Source organism: Dermacentor albipictus, chromosome 8 (genome assembly GCF_038994185.2).
Source record: "Dermacentor albipictus isolate Rhodes 1998 colony chromosome 8, USDA_Dalb.pri_finalv2, whole genome shotgun sequence".
NCBI lineage: Eukaryota > Metazoa > Arthropoda > Arachnida > Ixodida > Ixodidae > Dermacentor > Dermacentor albipictus.
The window spans coordinates 89,166,043-89,191,756 of NC_091828.1; the positions used below are offsets into that span (position 1 = coordinate 89,166,043).

At 44.3% G+C, this 25,714-nt stretch overlaps 1 long non-coding RNA gene across 1 annotated transcript in view; it reads right to left on the reverse strand.

Moving 5' to 3' along the window:
• Nucleotides 1-7,038: 7,038 nt before the first annotated feature.
• LOC135918235 (uncharacterized) overlaps nucleotides 7,039-25,714 on the reverse strand; it is a 69,468-nt gene continuing 50,792 nt past the window's right edge. Inside the window, exons 2-3 of the long non-coding RNA XR_010569602.2 lie at nucleotides 21,528-21,627; nucleotides 7,039-7,331 (exon numbers count right to left, since the gene is read on the reverse strand). This is a non-coding gene — a long non-coding RNA (uncharacterized lncRNA). The remainder of the gene's footprint in view (nucleotides 7,332-21,527; nucleotides 21,628-25,714) is intronic.

Consider the following 25,714-nt stretch of genomic DNA (forward strand, 5'->3'; position numbering starts at 1 on the left):
TATTTTTGCTTTGACGGTCATCTGTAAAGAGACGCGGCCCTTCCTGGTTGTATAAGATAGAGAGGTACTTACGAGTGTGTCTTTTTTTTTATGCACTTAGAAAGAGAGAGGGGAAAAAGCCTTAATTGTCATTTTCAAGAATTTCAGAATGCTCATATTTCTGATTTGGTGTGCTCATGCAAATTTAATATAGCTTGGACGAACGACAGATATAGAAGTACTTGCATAATAGCTTTCTAAATGTATCGGCGATACCACGTAATTTCACATGTGCAGAATTACACGAAAATCTTAAGTTTCCAAGTAGAAAAAGTATTTCTTTCTTTGCATGGCGTCGTGAAAATGCAACGGAAGCGAATCCAGTTATCGCTTTTCCTACTTTATTTTAGTGCGGGTGAGCAAGCGAGGCCAAAGACCACTCAAACGAAAGGACAAATATAACGTCCCCCCAAGGTGGACAGCACCGTGAGTTGTCGTTGTTATAATCTGATGTCGGTCTTTGTCTTACAGCAGTTGCGTAGAATAGCAGTTTGACGGGTAATGAGGAGCATATACTCACAATCGAGGCATTTTGTGCATGCGGTAGACAAGTCATTTTCAGCCAAACTACTCTCGCCCTCAAACTACCGCTAGTAGAGCAATTGAGTATTGTTCCCATTCAATAGCTGCCCCTGTACCATTGCCGAGCCCCTATGCTCGGCGAGGGTGCAGGTGTGTTAAAGGCTATTAGATGACAACAACAATTTATTCCTTCTTGACAAAGTGTGGGAACTGTGATGACTGACAGAGGGATGCGCGAAAAACATTCGTGCTCCCTCTTCATCTCTGGATGTGGACAACTCCAAAAATGCGGACCATTCTGACACCGCCCACCAAAAACTCTCGTCCATAGACTGCGTACCTCCTGCGTGCGCGTGCTGCCAAGGCAAGTATGGTTCTTCTAAAATTCCCCCCTAGCAACAAGAATCCTATAACTACCAGTAATGATGCTAATAACAATTATTATTATTATTATTATTATTATTATTATTATTATTATTATTATTATTATTATTATTATTATTATTATTATTATTATTATTATTATTAAGAGAGGCCGATCCCATGCACTGTGGGAACTGACATAAGCGCAGCGTGCTGTTCTACTTGCGTTCACTGAAGATATTTGGCGATGATGATCACGGCCTACCACCGTCGTGATGTGATGTTGAATGTTGTACCACAGAAAGACATTTTATCTCGAGGCGCTGTTGTGCGCCATTTTTCGTAGCTTACGTGAAAGTTAACGCTCCAATTCCTTTACACGAGCGCATCGCATCGGGGCTGAAGCGTTGATTTGCTCGACAGCCGCTTGCGTGTTGTCGTCTTGACGCTGCGGTGCTTTAGTGCGGCTTTGCGCCTCTGCACGCCCTGCGTCGGTTGTCCGCGTGCACAAAACTACACGGTGCTTACTTTTTAGAAATAGCTGAAACGTGCCTTTCCATACCTTGAAGCAAAATTATTACTGTTTGCCCGCAACTGCTGCTATGTCTAGTAGTAGCGTTTCTTTTATTGAGGAGACCCCGAAAGAAGCATGCTTTTGTTTGTAGGGCGTGAGACCGGGCTCGCTGGTATTCGATGCTGAGGTGACTAGCGCTAGAGTGGACACGGGGCACAAAAGGGCGACTGGGGCGACAGCGCCCTTACCTTCTCCGGCGATGATCCTATGTATGCGAGCAGCCACGTGCGAAAAGTGGCTATTATTCACCCCTTTCGTCCGGCTGTTGGCTTTAAGCATTCTCTTGTCTCCCCTTATAGTACCATACTACATCTCCTTTGCGCTGTTGCTTGTGAGTACAAAAGAAAGCGCTGCACCTTTTGCACTACGGCACTTTTCAGGAGGAGGGGGGGAGGGGGCTAACGCGCAGTTATTCTTCCAGAAGGCATTGTGTGGATGGCCAGGGTGTTTCAGTGGACATTGTGAGGGCCAAAAAGGTTCAGAGAATATTGTAGCGATGCCCACGAACTTCTCACTAAAAGGTCTCGCACATGCCTTCCCCGCGTCCCTCTCATGTACATTATGCACGTTCTCAAACCACCCACCGACGCGGCTGGCAAGGCAGTGACAGCAGCAGCAGCAGAATTTGAAAGGGTGGGGGAGGAGGCATAGAAAGCTTCGCTTTAAAATCTGGCAGAACGCCCCTGAGCACACTGTAACCTGTCATCCAGAGCTCTGGTGTTTTGACAGAATTCACTTTCATTCTACAAAGTATTTCTTTCCCGCATTCAACATGTGCACCTGTCCTACCCCTCTCGCGAGGGGAGACGGGCGAGTCTCGCGCAGGTCTGCGTATGCCAACACATCGCGAACGTACTTGGAAGGTGGTCGATAGCGCGCACACTTGAAAAATGCCTCGCCAGTGTTCCGTGAACAAAGATGGGCCTGCAAATGCACCGCCAATTACTGGAATCTCGTTCTCTCTACAATGATTGGCTTAATCTTCTATTCATGCATGCAATAATACTGTCTCCAATTCGGGAGGGGAAATATTTGAGTAAATAGCGCTCTTATTCGGTGTTGTAAATATTGTATGTATGGAAAATTGTACGTTGGTTCTCTACATTTTCTCACATTCTTGTCCCTTTCTTTTTTAGCACTCCGTTCTGGCAGCTGTTTGTAAGCCATTAGAACTTTCCTATACAACGACAAACTTAACAGTTTCCTTTTGCACAGCCAGCTTTGTAAATTGACGCAGACGCGAAGCCATGAGCGTTTTGCACGGCTCTTTCTGTAGATGCTGCTTGAGCAAAGCATTGTGGTGGGTGAGAAGGCTCAAGTTTGCCAACGAAGCTTCCTTGTTTGTAAACGTGAGAGAAGCAGAATGAATTGGGGTGATTGATTCGGCGAAAGAATGTCAGGTGGGCTCAAAGCTTCCCGAATCGGCGTATCTTTTGTCCGCGTATGGTTCGTCACGCCCTTTTCTGCCTTTTTGGTCGTGCTTGAAAAAAACCTAGACGACCGCATTGCTTTGGAGCAATTGTTGGGCGTCCAGCTGCATGCTGTCACGTGTCCTATTCATTTTGTTGGATTCCTGGCGTCCCAAAAGCAAGAGCTGCACTAGTTCTGCCTGGCTGAAAACATTTCTGAACATTTTTCTTTTGGTTAAATATTCAATGCTAGAAAAATTAGGTGCGCGCTTTTGGATTCTACGGAATTTCTGCGTGACGACATTTGAGAACTGTGTGCCACCTAGAACACTATTACATAATAGATAGTAGTGCTTCAGCAACAGGTTTTTCGCAGGACATATTTAAAATGGCTCATCAAAACAGACAGTGAATTGGAGGGGGACTCCTTTCAGGAGTTTTGTCGGCATTGAAAGCCCGACATGTTTCGGGGGGAAGGGGTTGGGGTAGGGGAGGGCCCGCTTCTGGATCCGCCACTTGTTTGTAGTGCCGTGGGACGCGCTATCTCTTCGTGCAACTCTATGTTTGTGAATGTGTTAAAAACAAACAAAAACGCCCTTGCACCCACCCCCAATATTCTTAGTCAGTGCACCCTTTTGGCGGGTAAAAGGGTGTTATGACATCTAGAACTGCCCTATCCTTCGCAAAAAGTCATGATGATGAGCTAAGTATGGACAGCTGGGCTAGTTGTTTTTGATTAGCATTGTGAAACATAGTTCCAGCGCACAATTTAACAAGGACGAGGAGAGAAAGACAACACGAACGCCGGTTTGATTTTTTTTTCTTTTTTTTAGGACCACTCAAAAATATTTTCTTGGTCTAGGCAAAGGTCATCAGAGGTGTCAAAACAAAACTAAAGAGAGAAAGTTTTCCCTCTTTTTTTTTCCTAATTACGTCACTCAGTACAATCTTGTTCATATCCCGCCCTGCCTAGCTGTTGCGACACACCCGTTTGCCCTAAGATAATCAATTTCTTTTGTCCCGGCGTTCGTGTTGTCTTTCTCTCCTCGTCCTTGTGTAATTGTGCGCTGGAACTTTGTTTCACAATGATGATGAGATGTTTCTTGAATGAAAGCACCCTTCAAGGGTGTTATGATTCGCAATTCTCACCATAACGGGTGTAAATCATTTTACTATCTATAGAGAGACGTTGAAGTCGCTTTTGTGTCTTGAAAGCGATCTGCTTTGGTTGCAGAGTGTGCGTAGTGCCGTTAGCTTCGTATGGGCTGTGCTTTCGACGTTTCGTTGACGTTGAAGCGACATATGAACGGAGGTCAATTGGCTCACGGCTCTTGTCGTGATTCCCAAGTCCGGCGTTTTCAGACACTTTCCACTGTCATCGAGTGGGATGGGCTCATGTCTACCTGCGCGCGCGTACGTGACACCGTGCTGGCTAATTTGGACAAACGCGTTGACGTGCTAGCTGCTTTGAACCCCTGATAGAATGTTTAACCGCGACTGAATAAGGACGTAGAAACAAGCAGACAGAAAGACAGTGCTGTTCTTGTATGTCGGTTTCTTTCTAAGTCCTCGTTGAGTCACGCTTACATATTCTATCATTGGTAAATTAGTTAGTAAGCGAATGTTCACAAATTTCTACGACCTAGAAAACTACTATCCTTACTTTGTACAGGTATCTAGTAATTTGCTATCGCAATCCGTGCTGCGCCTTTCAGACGTAACTGCAATTATTTTGATGAAATATCTCCTGCTCCACAATGTTCATGCAGAATGGTAGTTATGCCAGCGCGCTTCCGAAGTGCAAGAACCTTGCGACTTTGTTATACAGCGGAAACAGCTTGCATATTGCGGCGGAAATATTGCTCCTTGCTTTGATATAACCAGTATATAAAAATGAATTAAAGAGCTCACACAGCAGAGGAAGTGCATTGACAATGCTATACTGCTGCTTTTATACACCTAATTACTGTTAGAATTTACTCAGCCGAAGCTGAGGCAAACCGCGGGCCATTGTAATAGGTGTTCAGCCTAACTACCAGCGAACAAATGCTCATAGGTGGCTCCATTGACACCTCACCGCTGTCATATTCTGGCTTCTAGTATTGGCGACTATAAGAGATGGAGAGGCTGCTCCATGAAAAGTTGATTCCATTGACAGGTCCACTTTCCCTTCGTCTCGCTTCATATAGTATACCAGATTATAAGACATGGAGAGCCTCTTCTATGAAAACTTTGTTCAAGAACGCTACTATTACGCATTCGCGTATGTGTATTATTTGTACGTGCGCAACATATGCGAACTAACTCATATACACAAAAATATCATCGCTGCTTTTTTGCCACATGCTGACGACGTCACAGGGTGTACACGACACACAGACCACAGGGGGTGTTCTGTATACCTAGCAAAGAACAATTGCCATGAGGGCGGCTGAATTCGCAATGTGGTACTTGCGTACGTTAGCTTCCTGTACTATTGATGTATTATACGAGGCTATCACAAGGAAATAGACAGCCCCCTCTACCAAAACTAGTTCCAAGAAACGCTACTACTGCGCCATCCCGTATGTTTATTGTTTGTCCGTGTGCAATATCGGTGAAGGAATTCATCTGCACATGGTTACCATCGGTATGTTTTTGCCACCCACTAACGACGTCACAGTGTTCACACTACATGGAGTTCTAGGAAGGCCCTACGATGCCCTATACGAGGCCTCAGGATGGTGTTCCGGTACAGTAGAGGCACTTCGGATGCCCAGGCTACATTCACGCTCATAACTGATACGCTAGTTCACCGACTTGTCTTTCAAACACGCATTCATCGGGACCTAAATGACTCACCCTAGTACCTACAATCCACGCACTTCGAGTCCAACTGGGCACTTCTTGCTCTGCGACAGCATGTGTTGCACGGCATCGCATCATGGTTTGCACAAGGGTTGCTACGTCAGCATGGGTTTACCACATCGCCTACCACATCAACAAAGCGCCCTTGCGCTGAGTCCTACCCGCCGCACCAGTCAAAAGTGAAGAAGGAATTGAAGAAAGCTGGGCTAGCTCAATTTTATGCAACTTATGAATTTCAAGCGCTTCGGATGGAAAAAAAAAATTTCAGAGTAAAAGAGAACAGAAGTGGTAGGAGCCTGTTTTTCAAATGATTTCACGTCAAGCGGCCGCAAAAGAAAGACCTCGAATCATAGCGCGTTCGTCAGGCCTCTCGTCAAAGGTGTAAAAGCACAAAGCCAACACACAATGACAACAAGTAAAGGTTAGGAGAAACCGCTTGTTCATTTTGAGTCAATGTAGCAATTACATATAAATGAAATTGGATGAAAGAAAAGATATGGTTTATAATTCTTTCATTGGAATCAGTAGAACACGAAATTGAGTTTGCATGTTAGCTTCGTGAACTCACGGTGCGCTGCAGCTAAAGGCGCATGATTTGTCGGATGGCGCCCATGTCGCAGGATGGCTTGGCGCACGGCGTCCTGCTGGGGAGTCGCTTGGGCAAAGGCGCGAGCATTGTGGCACGAGTGCCCGTGGTAGCCACTTCAGTTGCGACGCGCTGAGCTTCAGGAATACGAGTGCCACAGTCCACAGCCTGCGCTACAAACACGCGGAGTTCTGCTTCACGTCGGCGTGCCTCTCGTTGGACAAAAGCGAGATTCGCCCGCCGACGTCGTTGCCTTTCTGCGCCACCTAGCGCAGCCATTAGTTGATGCCAAAGGGAGCAAAGCGCTGGGCGGCGTGTAAGCGATGCTGATGCATGTCGACGCTAAACTTCGTAGGCGACGAGGCGTCACAGGCAATCAGACGCGAAAAAGTAACCATCTGCCGAAACTGCGTCGTCAGCTAAGCAGAAGGCCTACATCGCATGGACCTGGTTGGACTCTCCGCTGCGCTGAGACTACCGAAGCGCTGCCTATCGGTGCTCGTTAGAGCCATGATGCAGTGCTTTGCGTCACCTCTATTACGTAGCGGTGCCGTGCCTGTCAAGATATAGCATATTACGTGGTAGTTTTAAGGGTCCTGTGTCGCACAATATCCGCAGTCAGCGTCCATCGCCGGCACTGAGCGTCTTGTGAGCGAAAAATCATTTCGAGAGACGCTGATCCTCCGCGTGGCGCAAAAGTTTCACTAAACTAATTGAATTTCTCCAAGTAAAATGCCTCAGAAGTATCGTAAAGTACGACTTAATCCCAAGGCACCGTCATGTAGCATTCGTCTGTATATGTAATATGCGAGAAATCCTAATTCTGGTACGCGTTAACTCAAACACAAACCCCTTTTTCAGCGTTTCACCGTTCGTTGAGCGACGCACTACGCTCGGTTCGTTGCAACAACTCCATCCAGATGGCGCTCGCCTCCGGGCATGTAGCGCAGCGGCGCGCAGCGGCGAAGGTGTAGAAAAAAATGTCGCAGTTCTGCGGGAAAGGCAAAGCACCGATTGCAATAGCAAATTAGTAGATAGCTGCACGAAATAAGCATCGTAGATTTATCGGCTGCATGAACTAGTAATCCTTCCCTTACTAACTATATTAACAATGACAGAATATGTAAGCGTGACTCAACGAGGACGTAGAAAGAGACGGACACACGGAGACAGCGCTACCTTTGTGTGTCTGCTTGTTTCTACGTCCTTGTTGAGTCGCGCTTACACATTTTATCATGGATTCAGACCAACTAGCCGGCCAACGTGTTTTAACTAAATTAACCAGAACGGTGTCACGTGCGCACATGTAATCATGAACATGCGTAGCTCGATGACAGCGGAAACTGTTTATGAAAACACTGGAGTTAGGAAACGCGGCAGTAAGCTCTTTTTCCCGCATCGCATGCAGCGGCGGTGGCGTTGCATTAGCGTCTCTACAACGCCTGAATGAAGCCTACCGTGCAACATTGGGTGGACATTAAAATAATAAAAAAAAATTTGCAGTTACGACCGAAAGGCGAAGCACCGATTGCTATAGTATATAAGTAGATAGCTGTACGAAGAAAGGATAGTAGCTTTATCGTCCGTATTGATTTGCAGACATTTGCCTAGTCATCAAACTAGCAATTGTAGAATGTGTAAGCGTGACTCAACGAGGACGTAGAAACAAACAGACACACGGAGATAGCGCATTTTTGTGTGTCTGCTTCTTTCTACGTCCTTGTTCAGTCGCATTTACACATTCTAACATGAATTCACACCAAATAGCCCGACAACTTCTTTTAACTGAATTAGCCAGCACGGTGTCACAAGCACACAGGTAAACATGAACACACGTAGCTCTATGGCAGCGGTAACTCTCTCTGAAAACGCTGTAGTTGGGAAACACGACTGCAGTCGGAATCAATTGTCCTCCGTGCATCTCCAGCTTCAATGCGTGAGAAACGCCGAAACCAACACGCATACGAAGCTACCGGCACTACGCGCACTCGGCAAACATCACAGATCGATTACGAAGACGGCGCCGAATACAAGAACACAAGAAGGGCACACGAGACAAGCACGTCCCCTTCTTCTTGTGTTGTTGTATTCGACGCCGTCTTTGTAATCATGCTTAACCAAATAGCCCACCAACACATGCTCAGTCACAGGTCGCTTTGAAGATGAGGCCCGCGCGGGCACTCACTTTCGCCACATGGGGTCTGCTACAGCGCCTACGGTTCGTGACCTTGCGATCTCGCCCGCCGCTGAACACCCCGATGGCATAGCGGCAGGCGAGAAGAACCCCACTCTCCCTCGCCGGACCCGCCTGCCTCAAGCGCGACAGGAAAATCCTCGCTCGCGAACGCGAAATTGAACCGCGTTGGCCGCTCACCCTCACAGGCATCGACTCTCACATACAGCATACAGCGCGCGACGGCGCTCCCATTTTCCTTGGGCTTTATCAAGAACATCACGGCGACGCCGACGGCAGAAATGCAATAGCAGTGTCTATAGAATTGCTATAGCAATAAAACTCGTGTTTCGTCTCATTATGCACTCACACAAAGCTTCGGTGTCTATATGTGGATTTCAACTTGTTGGATCTGCTGCATTTTTTGTAAATAACTGCCATCCCCTGGTGCAAGGTAACGCCTTAAGACACTTGGTCTGTTCGTCGTAGAGAAAAAAAAGTTGGAATAAGTTACCGCCTGCGCCTCCTAGCTGACAAACAAAGAAATTACGCGAAGGATTCGTCGCCGTAACTAAGTGTGCGTCTGTCATCGTACGGTGGTTACTAGGAGCGTTTCTGCAAGGTCAAACACGTTGTGTCTTGCGATTCAGCACATTTTAAGACACTTTCGCTGTCTACAAACAGAGACCCTGGAAAGTTCCGGTTTTGCTCCCTGACGTAACCAGCTAAACGTAGCAAACAAAAAGGGCATTGGCCGCGATATCGGGCAGCAGGAGTGCGCCAAAATCAAAGCCTGCAGATTGTCAACATTTTTCCTCTGAATATAACGAGAATTTAGGAAGTCAAGGTTGTCTAATTTCATACGCAAACTGTTACCTATTACTCTTGAGACGTAATGTGCATGTCCTTTGCCTCAAAACTTAAAGGCATATTTTCTGCGCAGCGAAAGAACTTAGCAATCCGCTTTCTCTTCTAGCGAGGTAGACTGATAAGGCCCGCGACCGGAACCTTTTTGGGGCGGCGCTCTCGCTTCTATTGTTGAGCAAGCGAAACCGTCTTAGATTTGCCTGCTAGAGGGAGGCGTTCACACTGAACAACGCGGTGCGTTGCTTTTGATGCACCATTCTGCCTCGCTGGCTCTTGAAACCTTCGAGTACATTAGTTTCATTAGTGCATCCGACTTGCACACTTCTGATGAAGTGTCTCCTCCTGTGTGATGTTCAGGTAGGGATGGTAGGTAGGGGAGCTAACGTCGTGCGTTACCAAAGTAGAAGTAGTCGGTGACTTTGCCGTGAAGCCGCAAAATCTTGCATTTTTCCGCCCGAAATACTCCGTGTTGCGATGAGATGCCCCCTATTCGACGCTTGAGTTAAAAAAACTCGGGCAGCTCAAGAAGTGCCTTCTCATGCCTGTACTCTCTCTTTTGTACATAGTGTGCCTTATAGTATTTAATGATTGGTAGCCGACGCACTCCCCATGTTAACTGCGTGGGTTTGCAGAGTACCTAGCCGTGAAGAATTCCTAGATAGCTGGCTCCATACTCAGTGCTTGCACAAGGTCGGACGATATTGATGAGCTATCCGAGGTTATCACAAAGAGGTGGACAAATCCTCTATCGCTAGTATATAAAACGCTAACATAGAGTGTTTTAGGCAAGCGTCCTCACGGTACGCTCCGTATCGCCCCGTTACGCCAGAGCGGAGCGGCGGGCGATTTTCACGTTTTAGTTACACGTTTAGCCCAGCGGAGCGGGCTTTTCGTAGTTGCAGCGCCCTCTGGCGAAATTCAGGGTAATGAAAGAAAATAAAAACACCCCATTCATCAATTTTATACAGTAAAACGTATATTGCCGCTAGGTGTCACGATCCAGCGCTGAAAAAGAAGTTGGGACTGGAACGCGCGCTCAGCAAGAGACGTTGCGCTGGAGTAGAAGAAGCAGAAGCTGAGGACGCCGGCTTGGACTTATTGCACGCCATCTTGTACAACTGTCTGCCTCGCCGACGCCAGGCACATCTTACATTGTCTTTTCGTGACAATATATATAACTTATTTGCCCGTGATGTATGTGGACGTGTGCTTCATATGCGTTACCGGTCCATTTTATCCAGTGGTAAATAAAGCCCCGTCTCGGGGAACCACGTGGTAGCTAGCGAGCTTGCTTTCTGCATCTAATCCAATCCTTTCTGACTCCAACATAGCCAAGGTGCTGCGCAGCCCGCTCCGCTCAGGCCGCTTCTAAGCGGACTGTGTTTGTCGCTCCGCAAGCCCGCTTGCGGCTAAGCGGAGGGCGCATGCGCATTCGCGCTTCCGCTCCGCTTAGCTTCTGAGCGGAGCGTAAAAACGCCAAACTAAGACACTCTAGTACTACGCTTTCCCGTATGTTCATTATTTGTACATGTGCAATATCTGTGAACGTAGTCATATGGACATGGTTACGATCGGTATGTTCTTTCCACGCGCTGACGACGTCACAATCTGTACACTGCATGGAGACCTACAACACAGCTAGGTCTGCTGCTACACCCCCACGAAAAGGGAAATAGCGTAACGAATGCCATTTTATACCCTGGTGCTGGGTGGACCAAACTCCGGAATGAAAAAGAAACCAGAAAGAAATGAAGCCTGCTTCCATGTTAAAACATTTTGTGCGCATACAAACAGCGCTCGTCCTTGTGTTGCCCCCTATTCTTCGTCCCTGTTTGTTTGCGCACAAAACTTTTTAAGATGAATATGTTCCAACTAGGCCGACTCGCTGTTGTGCTGCTTCCATGGCAACGGCTTTGTTGATGCGCGAGGGTGAAACGCCACCCCGGTTGTTGTCGGCTGTGCGCTCGACGAGCACACGAATTTCTCTGCAGGCACCAACGGAAAGCAACACCGCCTGCATTTAATTTTTCAGATTGTGTTCTTCTTTCAGATTGTTTTATACCCGCTTCAGCTTCTATTTTTTTTCTAATTCCCAACATGTCTAACACATCTATGTGAAAACTTTTTTCCTCTGCAAGATGGGCGTGCCGGCATGCAATGCCACGCAGCTATTCTTTTTGTTTCGGCAAAACATAGATGGGCAGAAAAATCTGGCTTATTCGGTGGTTTTATTAGCAACCTGTCGCACAGCAAGGCATTAACTACACAATACAATAATGTAGAGGTGAGTATCTCATTATTCAGTACAAATGGGCGCATTCGGTACTACGATAACACATACGTAAGGCAACTTCCTACAGTTTTTGAGAGACCGAAAATAGGTACAGAGACCAGGCTAGTTTGCCGTGCACAACAGACCTCTACCTAAGCAATTTTGCCGCAACGGTTATTTGTGAATATTAAAAACATTATCAAGAGCAGTCGATCTACATGTTCCGCATACCAGTAAAGAAGCTCCCTTTTTTATTCCATACAACGGGTATACTTGCTAGACGAATGAGCATGCTATACCTAGTCAATTTTCTGCAAAGCTCACGTTGTGCTAATGAAACAATAAATCTCTAGCAAACTATATTGAACATTTTTGTAGCCTTTCTTTATATCTGGTTTCATCGCTATACAACATATAAGACCACTAGAACTTCACTAAGATCTTTGACATTGTCAACAAAGCACCAATACTAAATCCCTCGCTAGCATATTGCAGATGTTTCTTAACATTTGTAATACAGTTCGTTTGCTCTATCATCATCTTGGCATAAATGGCACGGTTGCGACATAATAAAAGGAAAGAGCTCTAAGTTTTCTCGTTGTGAAACAGTAAATGCAGGAGTAGCATGCGTCAATCGGAGGTCGATCGCCAGTAGAGTTGGGGCAAGGACAGTGATGCACGAAGGCATTATTCAACGCGCAGCTTCGAGACATTGAGACATATTTTCTAAAAGCACAGCAAGTCGGCTGCATTCAGTGAATCAGTGCAACCTGCTCAAGACAATTCTCCTTTGAATGGCTTTAAAGACCTTCTAATACGCTTAGTGTACATAACGCCCTTTCCTTAAAAAGTGCCTATAGGCTCACTTGCAAACGACCTATTTGAAGCCTAGGACACCTGTCATAGCTATGTTACGAGTTTCAACATTGGCTGGAGAACATCCGTTAAGGACATTTTTCTGTGGGCACAATAAGCAGGCGAAAGCTCTTCAACTTTCCTAGAATGCTTGCTTTCCTGCTTAGTAAGATTATTCGTGATTTCGCTGAAACATCTCCCCCCTCCCACATTTACTCTATTAAAAGGAGGAAGGTTTAGCTGAGGTGCTCCTATCTAAAAACACCTAAAAGAAGGATTCGTTTTTCTCGGCAACCGCTGCACTAAATCTGACGAGATTTGTTGCATTTAAAGGAAGAACTTAAATGTGCGTTTCAAATTCTTGATTTATATCCTCCATTTTTTAAATTCAAATTGGCAAAAGTCAAAAATTTTCAGAAAACAGAGCTTTAACACCTACAAGTGCGTCACTATGCAAGTAAAAATTGATATCACTATTCTGTGAAATGAATATCTAAACAAATGAACATCTAAAGCGGACAATATTGATATTTTACACACGAATCTAAAAAAATTCAGTATCATGGAAATACAGCTTTTGCAGAACCCTTGTACACAACGTAACAAGTTCACGTAAGGCATAAATTGAAATATCGAATTTGTCCGCTTTAAATTATCTAATGAATGCAGTTTACAAAACCACGATATATATTCTTGAAGCCCACGTAATAAATTAAAAACTTCGTACGTCTATTCTTGCCTAACTTTCGAATTGTTTAAAATTGCTTTCACAGAATTCACGACATAAATCGAAATTCCGCTCGCAGCAGTCAATAGAATTTAAATTTCTCCTTCAATTGCAACATATTTCATCAAAATCAATCCAGAAGTTATTTCAGGAAGGCGTTTTTGCCTTTTACATGTATTTGAATAGGCCGCGTGGGAGTTGGGCCCGAGCTAAATGTTCGTGTTAGCGAAACACTGGAGTCAAGAGTGCTGCGAAAAACTATTACTTGCACACCATTACGGAGGTAAGCTCAAACAGATTCTTGAATCCCAAGACCAAGGTATAGTAGCTATGTGATAATCTTTAAAGGGCAGTGTGCAAGGGTGGGAGCAATGACAGTCTGATGAAAGATTACGTTGCGGAATGTTTATGTACACATTGAAACATACCTAGACATTTTCAGAAGATATTCTAATCAGGAGAACGCCCTACGAGCTATCGAAATTACAAAAAAAAATATCAGTGACATTTTTTTTTTACTTTTCAAGCTTTCGAGTTTTCTTTTTTGCAAGGGGGTTTCTCTGAGGCCGTTTTTTGAGATCCACATGGCTGTCATTGATTCGCAGCGTAAGACACGCAATGCGGAACTACTGCAGCAGGTCGAAGCGACATTTATTAGAGCAAGATATTTCTTATAGTACACTACTGTTTAGCTCGTCTTCCAGAACAGCAGACACAGCGCAGAATTCCGCGACAACGCCAACGTGGTGTGGAAAAATTTATCCACCTCATTAGAGGAAGTCTTTGCGATAATGGAGCGTCGCCTGGCACTGAAATAGTTGGTAGGACTCTGGGCTAGTAGTTGCCTCGTCTAGTAGTTGCCTCGTGCTATTCTTCAGGCAGTACTTTAACTTCGCTAATTGGCGATACCTTTGTGTGTATCATCTTTCAGTCTGTTGACGACGCCTGGGGTTTCTGTTGAGTATATTTTCCGCTTTTGACGTCGCCGCGGTAGTGTAGAAGCTGTAGAGGCATATACATCATGAGAACATCTTGTCAGGCTAGTTGGCAAATTTTCGCAGACGCTGCACGCTGTGTCAAGGAACACTACACACAGGCACACAGGACAAGAACAGCGCCCTGTCTATGTTTGAGTGTGATGCCTGAAAGGAAATGCGGACAAGACAGATGACGATTATTGTTTTGTGGCAAATATACACCCAAAATGGCACAACTGTTTAAGATAGTAGATGGCAGAGCACAGTAAGCAAATAAAAAAAAATGTCAGTGCCCGTTCTACTTTCTGAAGAAGGATGACCAGCGAAGCTCCGTATGTGGGTCCCTAATGGTGAACCGCACCTCCGCCGCGGGTCGGACCGGCATTGCTCTATCTCTGGGATCGGTCCACGTATGCGGAGTGCTTAACGCCTGCTTCACTTCCGCCGTGGGTTGACCCGGCATTGCACTATCTCTCGGATCGGCTCACGCACGGGGAGCTTTTTGCTTGCCACAAAAATACAAAAATTTCCTTGAACGGTAGAGTTATACAGCTACGCTGTGAAATATGGCTGGGGCTAGCAGCATGCTAGCATCTCGACGGGCGGCATGACCCAACTCGTCCGAAGCCTAGTCAGGTCCCGTAGCCGGGCACGCGGTTCTGTAAAATGCGCCCGGGAATCGTTACATTCTTCTGCCAGCGTCTGGCACAACCGTTTCGTCTTCATTACATGGTAAAGCCACGGGACGTTTTTTGTACGTTGTTAAAGCCTTTTCCATTCGTATTTTGTTATGTCACTGCTAGCCGCGTGAACGAGTGACGGCTGCCTTGAAGCCATAAACAGCTGCTGCCCATTCGCAACGCTGCATTTTATTACGCATTCTTTTTCTTTTATCTTGCGCAGTAGTGAGTGGCGATGCTAGCGATAGCAGCGACGCGGCACATTTGGCTCCTCAAATATTCGCGTGCATCAGTTCCATTAGTGCATCGGATTTGCACACTTCCTTTATTTTTTTGCTCAAGTGTCTCCCCCTCGACCATATTCGTGCAGTGATGGTAGGTGAGCTAACGTCGTGCATTACAGATATGGAAGCACTCATCTTACGAATTGTTTATTTTAAATGAAGTGCAGCAAATATAGACAAATGAAATTGGACGGAAAAAGAAAAGTTTTATCCTTCTTTCTTGAGAATCAGTAAAACACGACAGTGAAGCCGGTCTTCACAAAAACGATTGCATGTTTGCTTTGCGCTCTCCTAGTCCGCTGCAGCGAATGTCGTGCAATTTGCTGGCCGGCGACCGCGTTGCTTCGGCAAAGGTACGAGCATTCTGGTGCGAGTGTCTTTAGCAGCCGGTTGAGTTGCGACGCGCTCAGCTTCAGGAATGCGAGTGCCAGAGTGTGAAGCTTGAGCCGCGGACGCGGGAAACCGTTCTGCTTCACGCTGGCGAGTCACTCGCCGGACCACAGCGAAATTTGCCCGTCGACGTTGTTGACTTTCTGCACCACTTACCGCAGAAGTTTTCTTAGTCGGTGACATTACAGTCTCAGCGCAGCTGCAAAACAACACTTGGTGCACATGAGCATAACATGGCACACAAGTTTGCTTAGCGTTCCCCCCATGTTTGCTAAGTATTATCCTTGTTGAACTGGTAGCTACGCCAGGGCAAAGGACTAACTTTCCAGCTGCCACTAAAGCACAGTAATAACGCTTCGAAGTGCACAAACTTGTAATTGGCTGCAACGACCGTAATTACGGCAAACATTTTTAATTATTCCTACGCGTAATCAATGATGCGTGCCTTATTGCCGGCTTATAAAAACTCGCTGTAAATTGAACTGAAATGAATTGACTTTAATAAAGTGCATGGTTACACAGTGGAAGAGAGGAGAAAATTTAGGAAGTAACGCTTGATGGTGTCCTCCCACCTGGGACAACAGTTTTCACAGAAGTAATTTCAAGACACTAGAAAACAGCAAAAAAAAAAGAATATGTAAGGCTTTGGACCGCTTGCGAAAGGGGTCTTTTCAAAAAGCAGTTTTGATCCAGTAAATGTAAGTTCGCACTGTCAGATTTGCAATAACCTGTTAAATTTGATGTTGCTTGCTCTTGTAGGTATCCCAGGGCAGCAGGTTAAATTTTCCGCCAGTGACAAACCAAACTCATAGAGGTAGGGAAAACTTGATTCCGTATATCTAGCTTTAAGGCTGCAATTAACCCACATACATTCAATGTAAGCTGCTCATTAACCGTAGCGGGCCCCTGTTGTTCACCTAATAATGAGAAGGTGGCTTGTTTAGTTAAGCGGAGACACCGGAGAAAGTAACTGCAGACCTCGTTTGAGGCGTGAAAATATGAAAAAAAAACGAAGGCTTGATAATTCTTTCTAACGCCTGTAATTAATCCTAGAACGTCAACATCTCGTCAAAGATTAAGTTTCCCATTTCCCCCTATTTGTATCAAATCATGAGCTCGTTTCCTCTGGCTTTATTTTCGGACAGCGCGAGACATAGTGGATAATGGCAGTATCACAATCCGGAAACAAAAAAACTTGAAGAAGTAACCCTGAACAAACTTCTCAAGATAAACAACCTACTTCGTACAGTATGGAGCGGGGACCTGTAAAATCAGCTACACGTCTCGTAAAATGCACAAAACTAGAGTAAGATGAGCACTCAGTTATAATGTCCAAAGGGCATAAGTAACATCGATGCTTTAAACTTTGTTTAGATGTCACGGATGAAACTACCCAATTTCCACTTAATACTAAATTATTAAAATTTTCTGCAGGAAAACTTATGCGTCTTATAAAATGTTCCACAAGGGACCAGGAACGAGGCCTTAGCCATTTTCATTTAACCCTTACTTAGCACCCACAATTCAAAGTTCGGCTCCACGTAGTCCTTAAGATTGCCCGCAATTTCCTGAAAGAGCAGGCTTTTTCGGTTTAGTTTTGTCAGAGAAGACCGAGAATAAGCATATAACGTTTTCTGAGCGCTTGTAATCCCAATGAAATCTTCGCTGTTAAAAAATACGAGCCTAATTTTTTCGCCGGAGTTTCCACCGACACCTCGAATTGCATCAAGGAGCGAACAGCATTGGCAGAACAGAGCAGAACAAGAGTGAGGGTACCAGCTAAGCGCAGCGCTATGCTGTCATCCTAACAGCATAAGAATAGCGATGCCTAACAGTTCCGTTTTATCGTACGTTCGGGAAGATGGCGGATGGCGCTTTGCTGCAAGTGGTTCGATCGCTCTTGGGATTTTAGAAGCGAAGCTTTTCGTTGCAAACTCGCCGCGTTTTCGTGACCGTGGCTGCTGTGTGGCTGTTTTCTAGCCGAACAGAGAAACCACTCACAGTGGCGGACCCGTTCTGCGCGCTCTACTGGGTTCCTCCCGGCAGCACCAGATGGCACTCGCCTCTGAAAACCGTGAATTTTTTTCATTTAGAAAAAAGTAGCTAGAACAATCGGGAAAATAGTAACAAGAGCTTGATGCGGCTACCCACCACCTATTTCAGAGAGTACGCTCGTAGCATCCAACCAATCATCCATTCGCGGCGGCTAAAAATGCAAACAAAAAGAACCCGAAAGCTCAGCTTCGCACACCGCAGCTAGCGGCTGCGGCATCGCATTAGCCGCTGTAGTAAGCCCGAGTGATGCCTTCGGTATCACCTTGTCTGGACATTGAGTAAACACAAACTCCTCTTTCGACTCTTTATGCCCTAACACAAAGCTCCGCTGTCTATATAGATTGAAACTGGTTGTTTCTGCTGCATTTTTAATATTAGCTGCTGCCTTCTAGGAGGTAACATTTTCGACAGCTGGCTGTGTTAGACGTCGCATAGACAATATTTATAAGAAGTGACCACGCGCACTTTCCAGCTGACAAAGAAAGAAGTTACGCCACGGGTTTGTCGCCGCAATTCTCTGTGCGTCTCTCATCGTACTGCGGCGAGAAGCCGCGTTTCGCTGTTTACACACATAGGCCCCGGACAACTTCCGCTTTTTCTCACTGAAGTAGCCCGGTAAGCAAGAAGGGGAATGGCGGTGGTATCGACTAGCTGGAGTGCATTAAATTATAAACCCGTTGTTTTTGAAGACTTTTCCCCTTAACGACAATTTTACAGGTCAATGTTGACGCAAGATAAAGGAAATATTTATCAATTAGTCCCGAATGGTAATGCGCATGTCTTTTATCTCAAAACTTAAAAACAAACTTTCCGTATGGCGAAAGATCATGGAAATACACTTTATGTTCCTGCGCAGTAGACTGATACGGAACGTGACCGCAAGTGCCTTAGGGCCGCCCTCCCACTTCTGTTGTCGATCAAGCGAAAGCGTCTTAGGTTTCTTTTATAGAGGTATGTGTTCACACTGAACTGTGCGGCACGTCGCATTCGGTGCACCATTTCACCTTGTTGACTCATGAAACCTTCGCGTATATCGGTTACATCAGTGCATCCGAGTTGCACACTTTCTTCTACTGAGGAAGTGTCTCCTCCTCTACTATGTTCAGGCAGAGATGGCAGGTAGGCGAGCTAACGTCGTGCGTTACCAAAGTAGAAGCACTCTAGGACTTTGCTAAAGATGCGGACAGCTTACATTTTTCCGGCCGAAATACTTCTTCCTGCTATCAGATGTTACTTGTACAAAAATTGAGTAAAAGAGCTGGTATAACTGATGAAGAATTTTGAAAAACCTGTAATTTCGCTTTCCTACAGAGCAAGTTTAATGGTGTTTCTTAAGTGGAATCTGAAGGAATCCCCGTGATACAAGTGGGGGTGTTCAAGATACCTAGGCGTGAACGATCCCTGTGCCGTTGGCTCCGTATCGCTTGCCCCATTAACCGTAACCTTGATGTTCGACACGAGACTATCAGAAATAGGTGAACAGGCCCCATTACCTCAAGTAGTTTCAAGAACGCTACTACTACGCCCTTTGGTATACTCATAATTTTTTCATGAGAAATAGTCCTATAGACACAGTTACGATCGGTATTTTTTCCACACGCTGATGACGTTACAGTGTCTACACTACATCATGAATTAGAGCTAGGTGAGCTGGTATACCCTCAGGTAAACGGAAATTGCGTCACGAGCACTAATTTCTACGCCGGTGCTGGGTATGCGAAACTTCGACAGGAAAAAAAAAATGAAGCGTGCTTCCATGGCAACGGCTTTCTTGACGCGCTAGGATCAAACGCCATCTCGCTTGTCGTCTGCAATGTGCTCGACGAGCGCGACTTTCTCTGCATGCGCCAACGGAAACCAACACAGCCTCTTTTTATTTCGATTTCGTTTTAAACATCCTTCTGCTTCTAATTTTCTTTCCTTACTCACAGGACATGCGCAACGCAATTGTGTGAAAACTTATCTTTTTCTGTTGAAGATGCGCGGGCTGGCATGCCATGCCACGATGGTAAATTTTACTTCGGGAAAACATAAGTAGGCAGAAAAATGTTGTTTATTAACTGTTTTATTAGCAGCCTATCGCGCAACAAGGCATTAAGTAGACAATGCAATAATGGGGAGCTGAGTATCTCATTTGTTGCACAAATGGGCGCATTCTGTACTATGATCATGCATGCGTACAACAGCCTTCTATATTTTCACATAGACAGAAAATTGCTGAAGAGGCCATGTTTTCTTGCTGTCTAACACACAACTCTATCAAAGCAATTTTTGGCGTGGCGGTTACCTGTGAATAATGAAAAGATTATCAGGAGCCGCAAATGCACATTTTTCATGTACCATTACCAAAAACTCCTTTCTTTTTTTCCATACTAAGAGGACACTTGCTAGTCCAAACAACATGGTTTACCTAGTAAATTTTCTGCGTCACTCTCCTTGCACTGTTGCACCGATAAATAGCTAGCAGATTATGTTAAAGATTTTTGAAGTCTTTCTTCATATGTGGTTTTGTTTCGAAATACAACCTGTCAGAAAACTAGACCTTCATTTTGATCTGTAACATTGATAACAAGCTATTGATACGATATATCTCTCGAGCATATTGCAGATGTTTCTTAACATTTGTAAAGCACGTCTTTTGTTTTATCGTCATCTAGGCATAAATGGCACAGTTCTAAGAGAATAACAACGAATAGCGCCAACTGTTTTCTTTCTTGTGAACTAGCAAATGCAAGAGAAGCATTTGCCAATCAGCGGGCGATCGTCATTAGAGGTTGGTCAAGAACAGACTGACGCACAAAGGTTGTATTGAACGCGTAGCTCAAAGACTTAAAGAAATATTTTCTAAAACCAACCCAGCTACGCTGCATTCGATGCATCAGGCCCTCTCGCTAAGAACAAATCGCTTTTAAATGGTCTGAAAGACCTTCTTTTAATGCGATGAATGTACATTACGCACATGAGCACAGTTACGTGCGACCTGTTTGAAGCATAGTGGCATAGGAGAGATGTTAGAACTATGTTTCGAGTTTCATCATTGGCTGGAGGTAATCTGTCATGAGAATTTCGATCTGGACACAATAAGGACTCTAAATCGTTTTAACTATTTAGGGCACTCGTTTTTGGCACAGCATACTTTGTTTGATATTTAAAAATGCTGGTGACTTTGCCGAAGGGGACCACACACCCCCCCCCTCCTCTCATATTAGGTATGTTTGTGAAGCCACCCTTGTCAACGGGGCTGGGCAATACTAGCACTTGCACATCTTTACCGAGATAAGCTCTAGAAGAATTTAGCATCCCATGATCCATGTATGACAGCTAGGGAATAATATATTGAGAAGAGGGTGCAAGTGTGGGAACAATGACTGTCTGAATAAAAAATACGTTGCATGACGTTTATGCAGATATTGAAATAAACCGAGATAATTTCTAAACTGAGGCTAATCAGCAAACCACCCTAAGAACTGCCGGAATTACAAAAAGACGGTATCAGCGAGAATTTTTTCTTAATTTTCAAGCTATTGGAGCTTTCTTTTTGCAATGGGTTTTCTCTCACGATGTATTTTGAGATCGAGAATAATGTCATTTATGTCCAGCATACAAAACCCATTGCACAACTGCTACAGCAGGTCTATGCAACACTCAATACAGCAAAATATTTCTTATAGTACGCTGCTGTTTAGTTTATCTTTCAGAATAGCGGACACAACGCAAAACTGCGCGGCCACACTAGTATGCTGCGGACAACAATTATCCATCTACTTCCCTTCCTCTTCCGATAATGGAGCGTCACCTGACACTGCAAGTGTTGGCAGAACTCTTGGCTCACATGCTCACATGATAGATGAATTTCTCTAGTGCTTCCCTCCTGGTAATCTTTCGGCAGCTCTTTAACTTCACTCACTTGCGATACCTTTGTGTATCATCTTTCTGTCGGTTGATGACGCCTGCCATCTCTGGTGAGTACGTTTCCCGCTTTTGGCCTCGCTGCGGCGGTGTGGAACCTGGGAAGAGAGAACATCTTCGAAATATCGACATTTCTTTTTGTTTAAATTACGACCTAAATAAGGAATCCGCTCGTACCATTACGGGTTATTACCTTATTTTTTTTTACATCCAAGCAGTCTCGTTGTATACGGTGCTGTGGTAGCCGGAAATAGCTTTCTTCTAGCATCTCTTATGTGAACTTAACCACTCTGGCTAGTCATCGTCACTACGAAAGCATAAAGTTCGTGCACGGCCTAATTAGCTCTCACCACTGTACTTGCTTATATAAATCCATTAAGTTTTCTGGTCGTTCCATTACCAAAAGCTCTCGCAACCTGAAATCTTTTACCGTGGCAACCCAGAAGTGACATGCCCAAACATACTGTTTTCCCCTCCACAATTCAACGTTGGACCGCCTTACCAGAAAACGTTCGTTCTTTCCACGTGACCAATTTTTCGTCTGTAATTGACGTGTGACGCTATTGCCACTCGTTCTATAGCGCCGGGCTGCAGGATGTAAAAATCATATAAATCCAACAAATGAATTTCTCCCCATTCACGCATTACCATAGAACCCCCGAGCTTATTCTTCCTCTTGAATGTGTTTGTCAGTGAGCATATTTTGACGCGGATATTCGCATGCGTCAACAGTGGACGAGGGACAGCAGTGTGGACGTTGATTACCGTTTTAAGCGCTCATACTATCACATAACTATCAGTTGCGAGCGACCACGTTTTTTGGTTATTCGCTCGATATGAACCATGATATTTATGTATTTACTTATTTATTTGTTTTTTTTTCTTTGCATACCCTTGAGACCCAAGGTGCTCCAGAAAAAAAGCACGTGCGTTATGATAACAACACAGTGTGGCTGCCAAGAAGGTAAGTAATGTGCAAGTGGAGATCTATATAAAAAACCAGTCATTTTTGGTGGTAGATGCGAGTAGACGGTTCCATTCGCGTACTGGGGAACAAAATAATCTAAGGAGAACATTGTACGTCATAATGGTACCTCTACTTTGCACAGGCGATTTGTTGTGCCTCACTTGTCGGAAGACACGGAAAGAGAATGACGCTTAAATTATGAGTTACCATAGATTTCGCACAATCCAGCGTTAGCGACAGTTTTCTGCGTGAACAACGATTTTGAAGAAATTATGGATTTATGCTCAACCATTTTGAATATTGTAAATGTAGGGATCTCATACAAGCCTGGCGTTTTCAGGCTTCAAATAAAAGCAGCGTCTTATTTAAAAAAAGAAGGTATTTCAATTGTGATGTTGCGATTAACACACCTCTTGAGAAAGAACTATTCAGACTATTGCTTTGAGTCTGGGGTAGCTTCTGCACTCTTTGACCAGCCTAGCGAATATAAGCTTTCTGTAACAAAAAAATCAATGCCAAAAGAAGGTATAGACTACCAAGCTCTATACCGAATAATCAATGCAGACGCATATACTTATAGAAGGAATAAATATTTCGGCATTATAGAGTACTAAGCTTGTACTTGCTAGTGTAAAAAAAAAACAAGCAACTATTGGAGACAAACGACCGGTTGTGAACATTAGGACAAATAATTGTACCAAGAAAACCTTCGTGGGTGGTCTATAAGAAACCCTAGAGTCTGGTTTTGAAACAACCTTGCCAATAAAAAATAGCTGGTGTGTGACTAGCATTTGAAACACGCCGAATAACTGGCGGCCGAAACTGGGAAAGAAGTTGTGGAAAAAGAAAGAAAAAATGCTGCTGAAGTACTTATGTGCTGTAGACACATGTAAATGGGCTATTGCAAGAAAACTATAGAAAGTTGTGGCATAAAAATTAACGAGTACCACGATGTTGACTAAAGTGCCAAAACCACTAAGTGGCCGACTACAAGAAAAAAACAAGCAATCATGGCGGATTCCGCAACGATATCGGAAACAAAATTCCATTGCCCATTTTGCTCCTCCATTTCTTGTAAAAACGCTTTCGTTGTCTCACTTCAAATAATTTGAGCTAATTTATTTAGAAGACAAAGAATGGTAACCGCACTTTCACATTCGATCCTGGCGAAATATTTCGCTAGTCCCGAATATTCAAAATAATACATAGTTCTTTTCGAATACGAATTCAAATATTACGTATTGTTAGATCTGTACTTGAAACTTTGAATATTCCCGTACCCCTAAGTATCAGTGATAAAAGGATGCATCACATAACATAGTTAGTCGCTGTAAACTGTGGTGATAACATTTCGACAAAAGCCCCTAGATGTGCATTCCATGAGTCGACAAGCGCATTTCAATACCGTCGATCTGTTCATAACACGTTCATATAAAAAGAAGAAGTATATAAACATGTGGAAAGGAATGTTCGTTAAATTATCAGCATGGGTTGTAGGTACGATATAGGAGAGTTGCGTTCTTTAGATCTGGTAAAAGTACCCTCGGCTTTATGCTGTTATTCATGATCACTGTCTACTTTCCATACACTCTCGCACTAAGCTCTTAGGGCAAATAGGCGTATCACTTTTTCTTTATGAACAATATAGAACTTTTATTTATCAACATTGCCTTTAAACAAAAAGCTGGGGCAGCCGAAATTATTCGTTTTAAAGGTCACTTCCTAGTAGATATCGCGCACCGCCGAGCTGAAGAATAAAAATGGTAACGTTACATAAATATATCTTCGTTATAAAGTCGCTTTGTTGTAGCGACATTTGTTGTAGAAGTGCTCGACTTCGTACCACACGGAAGACTGCTGTCCGCTTTAATACCCATATTTTGGTACCTTCTTGAGACTTCTTTGGTACCTTCTTGAAATTGTCGGAGACGTGAAGACGCAAAGCGGCCTCCCATAAAGAAATTTTGTCTGTGGCGCGCTGATTCAGTGGCCTAAGAAAGCCACGAAACAATTTCTGTGATTGGCTGCTGGTTCCATTAGGTATTTGTGTGCCCATTTCCCATATGTTGAAAACGAACCTGCGGAAGAGCTTGAATCTGATTCTGCCGAGATAAAGGGAAGAATGCTTGAATGTACGTGATTGCTCAATTGCCTCATCCAGCGGTGGTGTAAATCAACTCCAGTTATAGGCTGCTCTCTCGGTCGATAGATGGAGCCACGCAACCGGAGGTCGTAATTGCGCAGGTGAGGCGCTCAATCCAAATCCTAATATGGCGAAATTCACGACGTCGATGTGTCAGTATTCCAACTCATTTGTCGCCTTTTGGAGGGCGTTGCTGGGCTGTTAAGGTGTTACAATAAAATGGAAAAGGATGGTTTGCTCATCCACCTGATAACGCACGTTGACGTTTCGAGAGCGAGACAACGGAGAGGAAAGGAAAGACGGAGGCGCAGACAGACAACTGAGGACATTGCTGAAAAATGGACGCAAATAGAAGCACCGAAAAACACGCGCACCCAAAAATTTAAACTTTCAAAGTAACCTTTGAGTGCCAACGTCAGTCAGTGCTGCGCATCGAAGTAAATTAACTCTGCTGCATTCAGCGTAACAGGATGGATGGCTTCGCGACACACGTTTTAATCGATTTGCTAATAAAACAAAATTGCGTAGCAGTTCCACTCTGTGAAGGACTATCAGTGATGCCATGGTGCGTTTTTCCTAAATATACGCATCTATGTATATATAGGTGTTGTTGTTGAAGCACACAGATAACGAATACACTCACACTTTACATGTATTTATAATATTTGGGAAGTTGATTAGTTTGTTCCGACTAATTGCGTATTTAGGCGGAATGCAACATGAATATTCCATCTCCAAGCGACGGCAAACTACATTGTCTTGTTTCCGTCCAGCTACTAGGCATTTGGGCATTTTTAAATATAGGTGCATGACTGTCGGGGCACCCTGGATGTGTGCATATATATATATATATATATATATATATATATATATATATATATATATATATATATATATATATATATATCACATGCACATGAGGTTAGGTAGCGAAGTACGTAAGTTCGTTTCTATTATCAGCTTTTGAGAAGTGTCTGCTTTGGGTTAATTGCCAATTCACTGTCGCGCCACCGTTAATTCAATATGCTGTGCTACTCCTATTAAACTTCTCTTCCCGTCCCAACAGCACAAAGCA